The sequence below is a fragment of the Cynocephalus volans genome, chromosome 8 (assembly GCF_027409185.1).
Source record: "Cynocephalus volans isolate mCynVol1 chromosome 8, mCynVol1.pri, whole genome shotgun sequence".
NCBI lineage: Eukaryota > Metazoa > Chordata > Mammalia > Dermoptera > Cynocephalidae > Cynocephalus > Cynocephalus volans.
The window spans coordinates 110334816-110347836 of NC_084467.1; positions in this window are offsets into that span (position 1 = coordinate 110334816).

Sequence of the window (13021 nt, forward strand, 5' to 3'; positions counted from 1 at the left end):
TTGAGAGCCATCCTGCCATAGGGAATGGCTTGGGAACCTGAGGAATGACACCCCCTGTTCAGTTAGGCTCCAGGGGGTCCCGTGTATGTGGCATGGCTCTGTGGAGTTTCCTGTTTGTTCACCTTTGGTTGCTTGACAAGGCTTCCCAGAATTAGAAGGTTTTGCCATTTGGCTTAGAATGGCTTTGGGAAATTCTGAGGGCCCTGGAGTTTCTCAAAGGACATGTTAAAAATACATCAAAATTAATTGGTTTATTTAAAGGGCATTGTCAGTACTAAAGGTGTTTTTAATGCATGTTCCCGGTATGGGTTGGCTTGATTGAATTTTGTTATTGATCTTTACTATAAGTGATGTGTGCATTGACCCATTGTGGCTGTGGTCATGCTCTTGAACATGCAGAATGAAGTTATTATGTTGGATTTCTATCCACATCCCCCAGGGAGATGGTGGGTCCTAGTGCAGTGGTGTTTACAACTATTTGGTCACAACTAGTTACAGATTTCTTTGTTTTTTCCCCATTCCCACAGTTTCACTTGATTTACCAAGAACATGTTGTTTCCTTAGTAATAATAAGAATAATATAGTGTGTTTTTGTTAGCTTGTGTAGGATCATTTAATTTTTCACTTTGTTATTTGTACTGTTCCCAGAGTCAATTGGCAAGGGAACAGAAAATTTTGTTATAGAGAGGGATAGGTAAAATAGTAGAGATACATAAAAAGGTTTTGATATTAACAGATTTTGTTTAGATTTGTTTAAAGTGTAATTGTATTTAATAGTAGTACAAAATATAATAGGACTTTATAGTTAAGTTTCATTATAAAAAATCATGTTATAGACATTGTGATTTTGGTTAAGAATTAGAATAATTAATATAAAACATAAAACATTAAATTATTACATATAAATATAAGTAAGATTTAATAGGAGTTTAGAATATATGTTTATGTGTAAGTTTAAAAGGTTAGGATTTATGATTCAAACCAAAAGTCTGACATCTTTAAGCCAAGCATGCTACTATTGTATGGTTTCCTGGCCACAAGCCACAGGCTTTGGGGTGAACTACTGATGCATGAGTAGATGTTTGTGTCAGAAACATTTTGACCTTTCCTTTTCAATAGAAATGAAATAAAAAATGTTTTGATTAAAGACAAATCATTATGTAGAGGATTAAGTAAAAGAATATAAATAAAGCAAGATTCATGTGGTTGTTGTCCACATTTGCACTAGACATTTGTGGTCCGCCTTTCTTCTTTTTTCACCAAATCCACACCACCTATTCAGGTCCAGTGAATCCTGTGGAGCTGGACTCTGGCATTTTCTAGAAATTTTTGACTTCCTATTTAATTTCTTCTTGGATCTGTAGGTCATTCAGGAGTCTGTTTTTAATTTCCATGTATTTGTATATGGTCCTGAATTTCTCTTGTTAATTTCTAATTTTAATCCATTGCGGTCTGAAAAGATAATTGAAATGATTTTGATTTTTTAAAAGTTATTGATACATGATTTGTGACCTATCATATGGTCTGTCTTGGAGAAAGTTCCATGTGCTGATAAGAAGAATGTATATTCTGTAGTTATTGAATGAAATGTTCCATAGATATCTGCCAGGCCCAATTGTTCTAAAGTGTAGTTTAAATTCTGTGTTTCTCAGTTGATTTGTGTCTGGATGATCTGTTCAATGTTTAGAGGGGGGCATTCAGATCCCTCGCTATTCACATATTGGGTCTGTCTCTTTCTTTAGGTCTAATAGTGTTTGCTTTATATATCTAGGTGCTCCAGTGTTGGGTGCATATATATTTATGATTGTTATATCTTATTGCTGGATTGATCCCTTTATCATTATATAGTGGCCTTCTTTGTCTCCTTTTATGGTTTTTGGCTTAAAGTCTATTTTATCCAGTATAAGAATAGCTACTCCTGCTTGTTTTTAGTTTCCATTTGTGTGATATATCTTTTTCCATCCCTTCTCTATTAGTCTGTGTGCATCTGGTGAGATAAGTCTCTTGAAGACAGCATATAGGTGGGTCTTGCTTTTTGATCCAGTTCATCAGTCTGTGTCTTTTGAGTGGGGAGTTTAATCCATTTACATTTTTGGTTGTTATTGAGAGGTATTGTTTTATTCCTGGCATGTTTATGGCTTTTTGTTTAGATCTTTTGAGTATCATTTGTTCTTTTCTTCTCACTTGATTATTGGTCTTCCATGTTTGTGGAGTTTTTTTTAAGGTGAGAAGATTTAGTTTTTTTTGTCTTCTCATTTTCATTTGTGTTTACTGGTGGGTTTTGTTCTTACTTGTATTTTTGTGGTAGTGATTATTGTTTTTCAGATTTGATGCAGGATTCCCTTGAGATTTTCTTGCAGGACTGGTCATGTGGTGATGAACTCCTGCAGTTTTTGTTTGTCTGAGAAATACACTATTTCTCTCTCATTTCTGAAGGACAGCCTTGCTGGGTATTCTTGACTGGCAGGTTTTTTTTTTCTTTTAGTATTTTGAATTTGTCATCCCATGCTCTTCTTGCCTGTAGAGTTTTATTTGAAAAGTCTGGTGTTAGTCTCATGGGGGCTCCCTTACAAGTGACTTGATGCTTTTCTCTTGCTGCTTTTAGGGTTCTCTGTTTGTCTTTGAGAGCTTTGCCAGTTTGACTATAGTGTGTCTTGGAGAGGATCTTTTTGGATTGTAGCTGTTTGGGGATCTTTGAGCAGCTTCTTGGATCTGAAGATCTGTGTCTCTCCCTATACCTGGGAAGTTTTCCATTATTATTTCATTGAGTAGGTTTTCAATGCCTTTACTTTTCTCCTCCCTTTCAGGAACACCCATGAGTCCATTGTTTGTGCACTTAAGGTTGTGTGCTAGCTCTCTTAGAGATTCTTCATTTTTTAAAAATTCTTTTTTCCCTTTTCTTGTCTGCCTGAGTTATTTCATAAAGACCATCTTTGAATTCAGATATTCTTTCTTCAGCTTCTTCTAATCTGCTGTTTAAGCTCTCAGTTGTGTTTTTTATTTCTTTGAATGCCTCTTTCAGTTCTAAGAGTTCTACTACATTCTTTTTTAAGATATTAATCTCTTCATAAATTTCATCCTTCATATCCTGGATATTTTTTCTCATTTCAGTATGTTGTCTTACAGAGCCCTCTTTTATCTCATTGAGTTTCCTTAAGATAGTTATTTGAAATTCCTTTTCAGTTATTTCCAGGGTTTCCTTTTATATAGGGTCTGGTACTTGAGAGTTACTGAATTCCTTTGGTGGTGTCACATTTTCTGATTTTTTTTATATTTCTAGTATCTCTACATTGATTTTTGTTGCCATCTAACCAATCAGTTGCTTCCTCTATTACTCTGGAGTGGACTTTGAGGAGAAAGACTTCTCCCTCTTTTTCTCGGCTTTTCCAGTGACTCTCCTTACATCAATGAAATCAAATATGCAGTAGGCCACCTGCACAGTGGTCATGGATGTTATTAAGGCAGTGGGTCATCCTAGCAACAGTATTAGCTGTGGTGATGGCTGTTGTGGACCACCTCTGTGGAAGCTGTGTAAAGCCTTGTGAGGGTGGCATGGTGTGCAGTGTCCTGACTTCTGCTTGGGTGGGGTGGGGGTCTGGTGGGTGGCTGGCCTGTTCTTCTGCCTGCCTGAGTTCCTCCCCCATTGGCAGTGGTGCAGTGCGAGGTCCCACCTTCTGCTGCAGGGTGGGGACCTGGCGGGTGGCTGGCCAGCACTCCCGTATTCATAGTCTAATTTTTAAAAGGAAGGATATATTCCTGTATTATTTCATAATTAAAGTTAATTTTAAAAATACTTTTTGTTACTCTGTGGTACATTTTTGTTGAAGGAGTGCATTGTATAAACTAATAATGATGTGTACAGTTATTTTATGCACATGATTAAAAAAGATAAGGATAATTTTGATGTGAATTTTATTTTTTTACAATAGTATATTGGCTTATTTCACTAGCAGGCTTGCATGTTTATATAACATACCTATAATAGAAAAATAAGAAAAAGACATTGACACTGGTTAAAAAGATGGGCTCTTGTGTTGAGTTCTTTAACCTCAAGCTGCACCTAAATTAATCCATTTCCCTTTGGTTCTATTTCCAAAAGAAAACATAAGATGGTAGGAGAAGGATTGGGCTGGAATATGATATGCAGCTTTGCCCTAATGACATAGCTATCATGCTCAATTGCTTATTTCTATGAGGTTGGGAAACTCTTTTCTCAAATGAAAAATAAAGGAATTATCATGGAGTTCCTAACCTGGCAATATGGGTAGACATTAGAGGGTCTGGTCTGTAAAGTCTGTGAAATTATAGGAAAAAAATTTGTGAGTGAGTCTGCGTGTTTTTTGATGGGGAGGATATTTGGGAGACAGATGCTCAAAGGGTTTTGGAACAGGAAAAACAATAAAAGGTTAAGAGCCATTGAGTTAGATGATCTTCAGTGCCCTTTTTAGCTGTGAAATTCTGTAAAAAGTAATCCTTGAGACTCTTTATCCTGTCCTTTCTTCTCATTTTTCTTTTTGGTGGCTGGCCGGTAAAGGGATTGAACCCTGGAACTTTGTGTTATCAGCACCATGCTCTAACCAACTGTGCTTGCCAGCCAGCCACCTGTCCTTTCTTTTTTCTCTTTCCACTTAATCAAACTCCTAAAACCAACAAACACACACAAAAACAAAAACAGGTAACAAGTTTCATCAACTGTAAAATATATAACTAATTCTAAAAGTTAAAAGTGGTAACTTTTAAATGAAATAATCTATGTAAAGCCCTTTACCCCTGTCTGGCACATAGTAAACAAAAAACGGAATTTTTTAAAAAAGAGGTTTAATGGAATTTATTTGTGTTACAACAGCAACTTTGAATCCCTAAGCCAATAAGCTAGGCCTGTGGTTTTTAGCTCCTTGGAGAACTGTGATCAACTTTGAAATAGTTAATGGTTAGGGCTGGGAAAACTCTTTAAGTTCAATTCTGATAATACCAGTTGAAACACAATGAAATAAAAGTTTTAGCCGTGTCTAGAACTTAAAAAAATGATAAGCATTCAATGTTAGTTTCCCCAATATTTGGCCTTATATTTCTCATATTTCTTTTTCTTTTTCTTTCTTTTTTCTTATTTAGAGGATCCAAGACCTGGAAAGCTTATTAAAAACCTAACAACAAAGAGTAGAGTTATACTTTTAAAAGTGCATACTGAAATTTTCTGTGACTATGGTTCTCAAAATGTGGTTTTAGGGTATGTGTGTATCATAATACTAAGAGGTTATTTGTCTTTTTTGTTCTCATTCTCTCAAAGGTGTACAGTAGAGTTTTCGAGCTGTGTGATATCACAGCAGATTGAATACAGAAGTAGATTCTAGAATCCGGTTGTCTTCTGTTAAGCCAGACAGCAAGGAAATTCACAAAAATGTAAAACAATGCCACTCTTCTCATAAATTTTTTTGTCTTAGAAAAATAGATATTTTTTATAAAAGTGTATTATGTTAGCATGTAATGTATTTATTATTATTATTAATGAATAATTGTTTTTAAACTTCTGTTTTAATTTCTAACATGGAAAATATTGATAGAGATAATCCACATAAACAAAAGCTCTTTGGGATCCTCAGTAATTTTTAAGAGCAAAATGGGGACTTGAGGCTGAAAACTCTTAGAATTGCTTCTCTGTGACAATAAATGTTCACTAAATGGATGAAAAATATGGAGAGAGCTATGGCTTACCTTCATCTTGGACGCAGTGATCATGATCAATTGCTTGTTTCTATGAAGAACTTTTAATTGTTTTTGTCACTCAGTAAGTGAGATAGATTTTCTTGTAATTATATTATCCAGCTAGAAGGCTGACATGAGCCAAATCTGTATTAGAGAACTAATTCTATATGCTAGGAATGCTGTCCAAAGTTTGGAGACCTACCACACCAATTAGGCCCACATTGGAGTTTTTCATAAATTCTTGGATCTCCACCCAAGTTAGCTCTTCTTTTCCTATATTCTCTGATCGTGTTAACACTTTGCCTCCTTCCAGCAAAATAACGTAGGCTTGACTTAAGTTTTTTTCACTGTATGAACTTGACTTCACATCTTTCTTGATCTGACCTCTCTTTGTTCTCTTGAGTGACCTTGTTTTCCCAGGTCCTGGAGAAGGAATTATTCTGTTTCTTTGTCCATCTGGATCATGCGGTTTTGCTCCAAAGTTTCTCTGTTTATATTTTATGTTTGTGTGAATGTAGAATATGAGTTGTTTTATATTTTATTTCGAATGACTTTTTAATTTAAAAAATGCATATTAATTACAAAATAGTAAAGCAATATAGAAAATTATAAAAGAAGACAGCAAAAAGGTCACCACCAATTCCATCATATAGACATAATCAGTTAACTTTTGGAAATCATTATTCCAGACTTCTTTGTATGTATATAGCTGGATAGAGAGTTAGAAAGACAAAATTCATTTAACACAGCTGAATCATAACATTTATGCAATTTTAAATAAAAATTTAACAATTTTCCATAGTATCTTAAGTTTTATTGATATTTAACTTGCTATAAAAAGATTCTAAAATAAAATAAAGATGTCTCTGTTATAGTAATGATGTTTATCAGATTCTTTAAGAATAAGAAGAAAAGAACGTGAACAATATTGAGATTATAATAAACAAGTTTTTAAAAATTAGATGTTCCAATTTTTGGCAATGTTAGTTGACGCCCTACTGTGAGAAATGAAGAGATCAGTAGGCTTATGCTTTCTTCCCCTCCTACCCCAACTTCTTCCCATTTTTGATGGATATTATTTTTTCTTTGTTAGAAGTTAAAAAAAGTATTTCTTTTATCTTCTACATTCAAAATTCTCTCAGCCTTTGGACCGTATGTTTTCCATCTCTTAGTTCCTTTATTTTGATGCATGCCTGAGTTGCTTAGACTTTATCTTTGAGAAGTTTTCCCATGGATTTTGCTTCTGGAAAAATTTTAGTAGTCCTAAAATATATTCTGGTTAAATTAAAAAGCATTATCATCAGTAATTTATACTGCTTTGGCTGTTCAAAGATGCTTTTCTTTTCAGGAAATAACACATCCTAAGAATGAGCGATTGGAATCATTGATAAGAAATTGCTTAGATTTAAATACTTGATAAAAAGACATTTTTTTAACATTTAGAATATCATACTGATGCTCTTTTTGCTTTGTCTTCTGAGAGCTCTTTCTTCAGATCATTTTGAGGAAACGAAATAAAAATTATTAGTATACTTTTTATCCTATTCTAAATTACATATAAATTCAGAATATCTCAATAGAGGCTCAAATACCCCCATTTTAATCCCATGTTTTATCTGTAACAGAAATGTGTTCAATATAGGAAAATACCTTGATCAGTCTTTAAAGGAGGTGTTATTAAACCAATATTTCAAATGATCCTTTCATCCAGAGAGAATTTTATAGTTTCAGGCAATTCACCATGTTAAGATTTGAGATGAGTACCAATGACATTTTTCACAGAAATAGAAAAAATGACCTTAAAGTTTGTGTGGAGCCAGAAACATAGAACAAGCAATCTTGGGCCAGCCTGTGGCTCACTTGGTAGAGTTTGGTGCTGATAACACAAAGGCCACAGGTTCGAATCCCTATATAGGGATGGCCGGTTAGCTCACTTGGGAGAGCGTGGTGCTGACAACATCAAGTCAAGGGTTAAGATCCCCTTACCAGTCATCTTTAAAAAAAAAAAAAAAAGGGAATATTGAACAAAAAGAACAAAGTTGGAAGCATGACACTTCCTGACTTAATATGTTATAAAGCTGTAGAAAGCAAAACAGCATGGTACTGGCATAAAAAATAGACAGATAGACCAACAGAACAGAATAGACAGCCCAGAAACAAGCACACACACTTACAGCCAACTGATTTTTGAAAAAGGTGCCAAGAATCTACAGTGGGGAAATGACAGCTTCTTTAATAAATGTTGCTGAGAAAACTGGATATCCACACATGGAAGATTGAGACTAGATCCCTATCTCTCACTATATACAAAAATCAACTCAAAATGGATTAAAGACTTGAATTTAAGACCTAAAATTATGAAACTACTAGAAGAAAACATAGGAGAAATGCTACACAAAATGGGACTGGACAGTGCTTTTTAAAGCGAGACCACAGAGGCACAGGCAACTAAAGCAAAGATATACAAATGGGACTTCATCACACTAAGAAGCTTCTGCACAGCATGGGACATTATCAACAAACTGAAGAGACAACCTACAGAGTGGGAAAAAGTGTTTGCAGACCACACATCGGACAAGGAGCTAATATCCAAAATATATAAGGAATTCAAATAACTCAACAGCAAAAAACTAAATAAACCATTAAAAAATGGGCAAGGGACCTGAGTATACATTTCTCAGAAGACATAGAAATGACCAACAAACACATGAAAAAATGCTTAAAATTGAACAGAGCTGTAGTTGCAAGAAGTGGGGAAGGGGAACAATGAGGGGGAGGGGGTCAGTGAGAAATTGGTTAATGGACACAAATAATGATTGTGTATTGTAATGATGGATAAGCTAATCATCCTTATTTGACCATCACATATTGTACACAAGTATTGATAGTCAATTCTGAACCCCACAAATATGTAAAATCATTATGTTTCCATAAAAAAAGAAAAAATGCTCAAAATCACTAATAATCAGGGAAATGCAAATTAAAACCACAGTGAGATATCATCTCACCCATGTTAGAGTTGCTGTTATCAACAAGACAGAAAATAAATGCTGGTGAGGATGTGAAGGAAAGGGAGCCCTCCTACATTGTTAGTGGGAACGTAAATTGGTACAGCCATTATGGAAAACAGTATGGAGATTCCTCAGAGAACTATAAACAGAACTACCTTATGACCCAGCTATCCCACTACTGGGTATATACCCAAAGGAAATGAAATCAATATATCAAAAAGACACCAGCTTTCCCTTGTTCATTGCAATGCTATGCACAATAGCCAAGAGATGGGATCAACCTAAATGCCCACCAGTGGATGAATGGATAAAATCCTGGTATTTATACACAATGGAATACTGTTTAGCTATAAAAGGAAATTATATCCTATCATTTGCAGCAACATGGATAGAACTGGAAACCATCATGTTAAGTGAAGTAACTCAGGTACAGAAAGACAAATACTGAATGTGGAATCACTCATATGTGGAATTTAAAAAAAAAAAAAGAAAAAAGGTGGTTTTCATACAAATGTAGAATAATGATTTCCAGAGGCTGGGGGGAGGGGCTGTGGGGCGGGGAAGAGACAGTGTGGACTAACTGGAGCAAAACTATGCTATGTACACTAAGTGAATCATTGAGCAGTATACGCATGTATTGAAACAACACATTGTACCCCACAAAAATAAATACAAATAAAATTAAAAAAAAAAAAAGACTTGGGATGAGTAACTGGCATGCTTTTTTTTGTTTAAGTGGAAGAAGGACTATTGTAAGCATAGCATGCGTTTTTAGAAAAATTTTAGGAAAGAATATATATAGAAGCTGAGGATTTTAGAAAGTGGTACCTTAAGACAATCCATGTCTGTCCACTGACCAAGTGAATGAAGCTGGCATTCGTGTAGGGGAGATGTTCAAGCATGTGGGGAACTGTGGTGAACTGCGTAGCACAAAGTGAGGCCACAACTGCTCATGTATGGCTGATTGTTAAGAGGGGATGTTGGCCCAGGTTTGCTGGATGTTTGGCTTAAGAGAAAACAGAAATCCAGGGTTTTTTCTTGGGGTTATCTCCCAATTTCTAGACATTGTTAAATAATTCATACTTTAAACTGTGTTAACCAATTGTATGCTGATCAAATGAAACACATCAGTAAACAAGTTATGTCCTGCTAGCCACTTTTGAACTTCTAGATTTCTGTATGTGACCATTGGCCTGACCCAAATTTAATATCATCTAAAGAAAACATCAACAAAGTTTACTTTCCTGTCAAAGTCTCATTTTTTTCCCTGTCCTTCAGATTTGCTGTCTACTTGGTGACTCAAACCAGAAATCTGGCAAGTCATCTTAGATACCTTCCTCTCTTTCAGTCACTATATACCAAATAACCAGAAATCTTTTTAGAAATATGTTCTGCATCCAGTCCTTCTTCTCTGTTACATGTAACCTCTGCCATCTTTTACCCAGATTATTATAGTAGTCTCCTACCTGGTCTCCACACCTCCAGCCTTGTCCCTCTGCCAAAAAAAAAAAAAAAATTCCAAAATGCAAATATGAGTACGGGACTTTTCAAAAGTCTTTGATGATTCTTCATTGCTTATAAAGATTATCAAGGCTTATAAAGTTCGTTGTGATCCAACTACTGCCTACTGTTCTAACAAGATGTTTTGCTATGCTGCCACATACAACCTGTGTCTTAGCTATGCTGGATTATTTTCAGGTTCCTTGAGCTCGCCATTGTATTTCTTACTTTAAGATTTTACATACCCTTAAAAAAAAGTGTCTGAAGTACTCTCCTCAAATAAACCAGGATAACTCCCGGCCCATTTCTGGACATTCACTGCACATTCTCCTCTTTTCTTAAGATTTCTTTGATTCCTGTTTCTTTGCTTTTCATCAGGGTTAGTTGATTACTACACTGCAGATGCATTTCCTTCATCACATCTATTGCAGCACTTGCCACAGTACTCATATCTCCTGGATGAACATGTGAACTCCAAAAGGGCAGGCAGTGTCTTTCTCATATTTGCAACTTCAGTACCAACTAGTGTCTGCCAATTAAGTTGTTATTAACTTCCCTCCTTTGAACAGATGAGTGAACCCTAATGTTGTATTGATGACACCCACAATATCTGGATCATCTGGATTCTGTCATCAAACTAATCAGAGAGGGATTGCTGATCAGCCTAGTCCACATTCTCAGATTACTTGTTGAAGGAGAGTTGTAGAAATGTGAGTATTTTGTCACACATAGGTGGAGCTCAACCATCTATTCTTTCAGGCTTGGCCAACCACACCTGATAAAAATCATCAGGAAAGGTATTAGGAAGAGTAGGGCAAGGATTTAAAAGAAAAAAGCTAGCTAGTAACGTTGTTGGAAAATAAAGACTATTGTCTATTTCCCTAATCCCCAGATATTTACATCTAAAGCGTGTGTCGTACACTTTGGGAAGCAACCTAACCCTCATCCAGCCTCTGAAACTACACCAACTGGAAACAATTGCAGGCTTTAATGCATTTTTAAATGTTAATTGGAATAAATTAGTTTTAATGAGATGTGACTTTGTTTGTTGGTTGACTGGGTTTTAAGACATCCGGCCAGCCTAGTGATCTAACAAACAATATTAGAGCTGTCAAAAAATCTTATCTTGAGAATTTGAGGGAGAGGAAGGGTTGACATACTTTTAAAGTCCTCTCGACAGAAGGGAAAGAATGATACGGCTGAGTGAGTTGTGGAGAAGATTTTAATATTTAAAGAATTAAAAAATTTATTTGAAAATCTATCATCTGTCTATCTATTTACCTCTCTATGTATTGTCTGAGAGTGAGCTAAGAGTGTAATGCCCACCAAACTAAGAAAGTGTCCTGAGACCAAAGAACGAAGCAGGCAACTCCATATGGTTTACAAGGAGTTGTTTATTATTATCATTGTTCTTATCATCATTATTATTATTGTTGACAGGTGGTTACTTACAGGGGATGGATTGGGAAGACTATTGATATGAATGTTGCCCAGCTGCTTTCTTTGCAACCCTGGGGGTGAGGGGAGTTGAAGGTTATAAGGTACTTCAAAATGGAGCTATGCTAGAGAGAGAAAGGCTGCAGAAGTGGAAGATTCCTAGGCACCTTGCAGCCTCCTGTTGCTTATCCTTGGGGTTGCTGGCATCATTCCCCTCATCTTACAAAAGCGCAGCATTCTGTTCCTTTCCCTTCCTCAGTTGCTAAGCAGCCTGTGCAGGGGAGAGATTGTAATCATTGAAGCCAGAGCTCTGAAGGCCCCAAGGATGGAGTGAGTTCTGACCAACATTCCTATAATCTATCTGTTTTATCTATCTATCTGTCTATCATTTATATCTGTCTGTCTATTAATCTATCAACTCTAATAGAGGAAACATGAACTGATATTTAAGGGAAAGAAAGTGAGGGAAACTTAACATTTGATGTATGCTTTCTGGGTTTTAGAGTTCTATGTCAAGGAGCCTGATGGAGTGGAACATACTTGGGTTTTTGGGTGAGTAGAGTCTGACTTTAAATTGCCACTGTACTGCTTATCAGTGACGTGGGTTGAGTAAGTTTCTAAACTTCTCTGACCCTCAATTTTGTCTGTAAAGTATGGATAATTTTTGACTTGCAAGGTTGTTTTAGGCAAAATGTCTGAAGCATAGTGAGTAGGCACTCAATAAATTTTAGTTTTCTTCCTTTAATCCACAGTGGAATAAATAAAACAGATATTGAATGTTTTGTATCAAATCAAGTTATAGAAAGCTAGTACCAGTAGACTGGGACTCAGTTTTCTGATTCCCAGCCTTAGAGAATCTTAAAGTGTTGAATTTAAACTAGGGGTAATATGCCTACATTTGTATCTAAGTTCTTGAGCTTCTTAGATCCTAATCTTTTAGCCAAAGCCGATTATCCTATTCATTTCTCCTCGCTAATAACCTGACTGTGAGAAGCTGCTTCTTCTACCCTCCATATCTGTGTTCTAATTCAGGGTTGATAAATAGCCATCCTTAAAGCTTTAATCCAGAGGTAGTTGGTAAAGTCAGAAACACATCTAAGTGATTTGTAACCAGATGGTGATCCTCCATTTCATCCTTTTCCAAATTACTGTACTTTATTTGTAGGCAGTAGGAAGATACAAGCTTTTCATCAATGTACATCAAGGAGAAATGAAAAAATAAGCAATATGAGAAAATTTAAGATTTATATAAATAATCTTTAGAAAGTTAACACGTTTTTCCTTGCAAATTCCATACCTCTCTGTGCTAGATGGCTTCATTACATAAAGCACATACTTGTAAACTTTTCCTGCTGGTAATTCTATATACT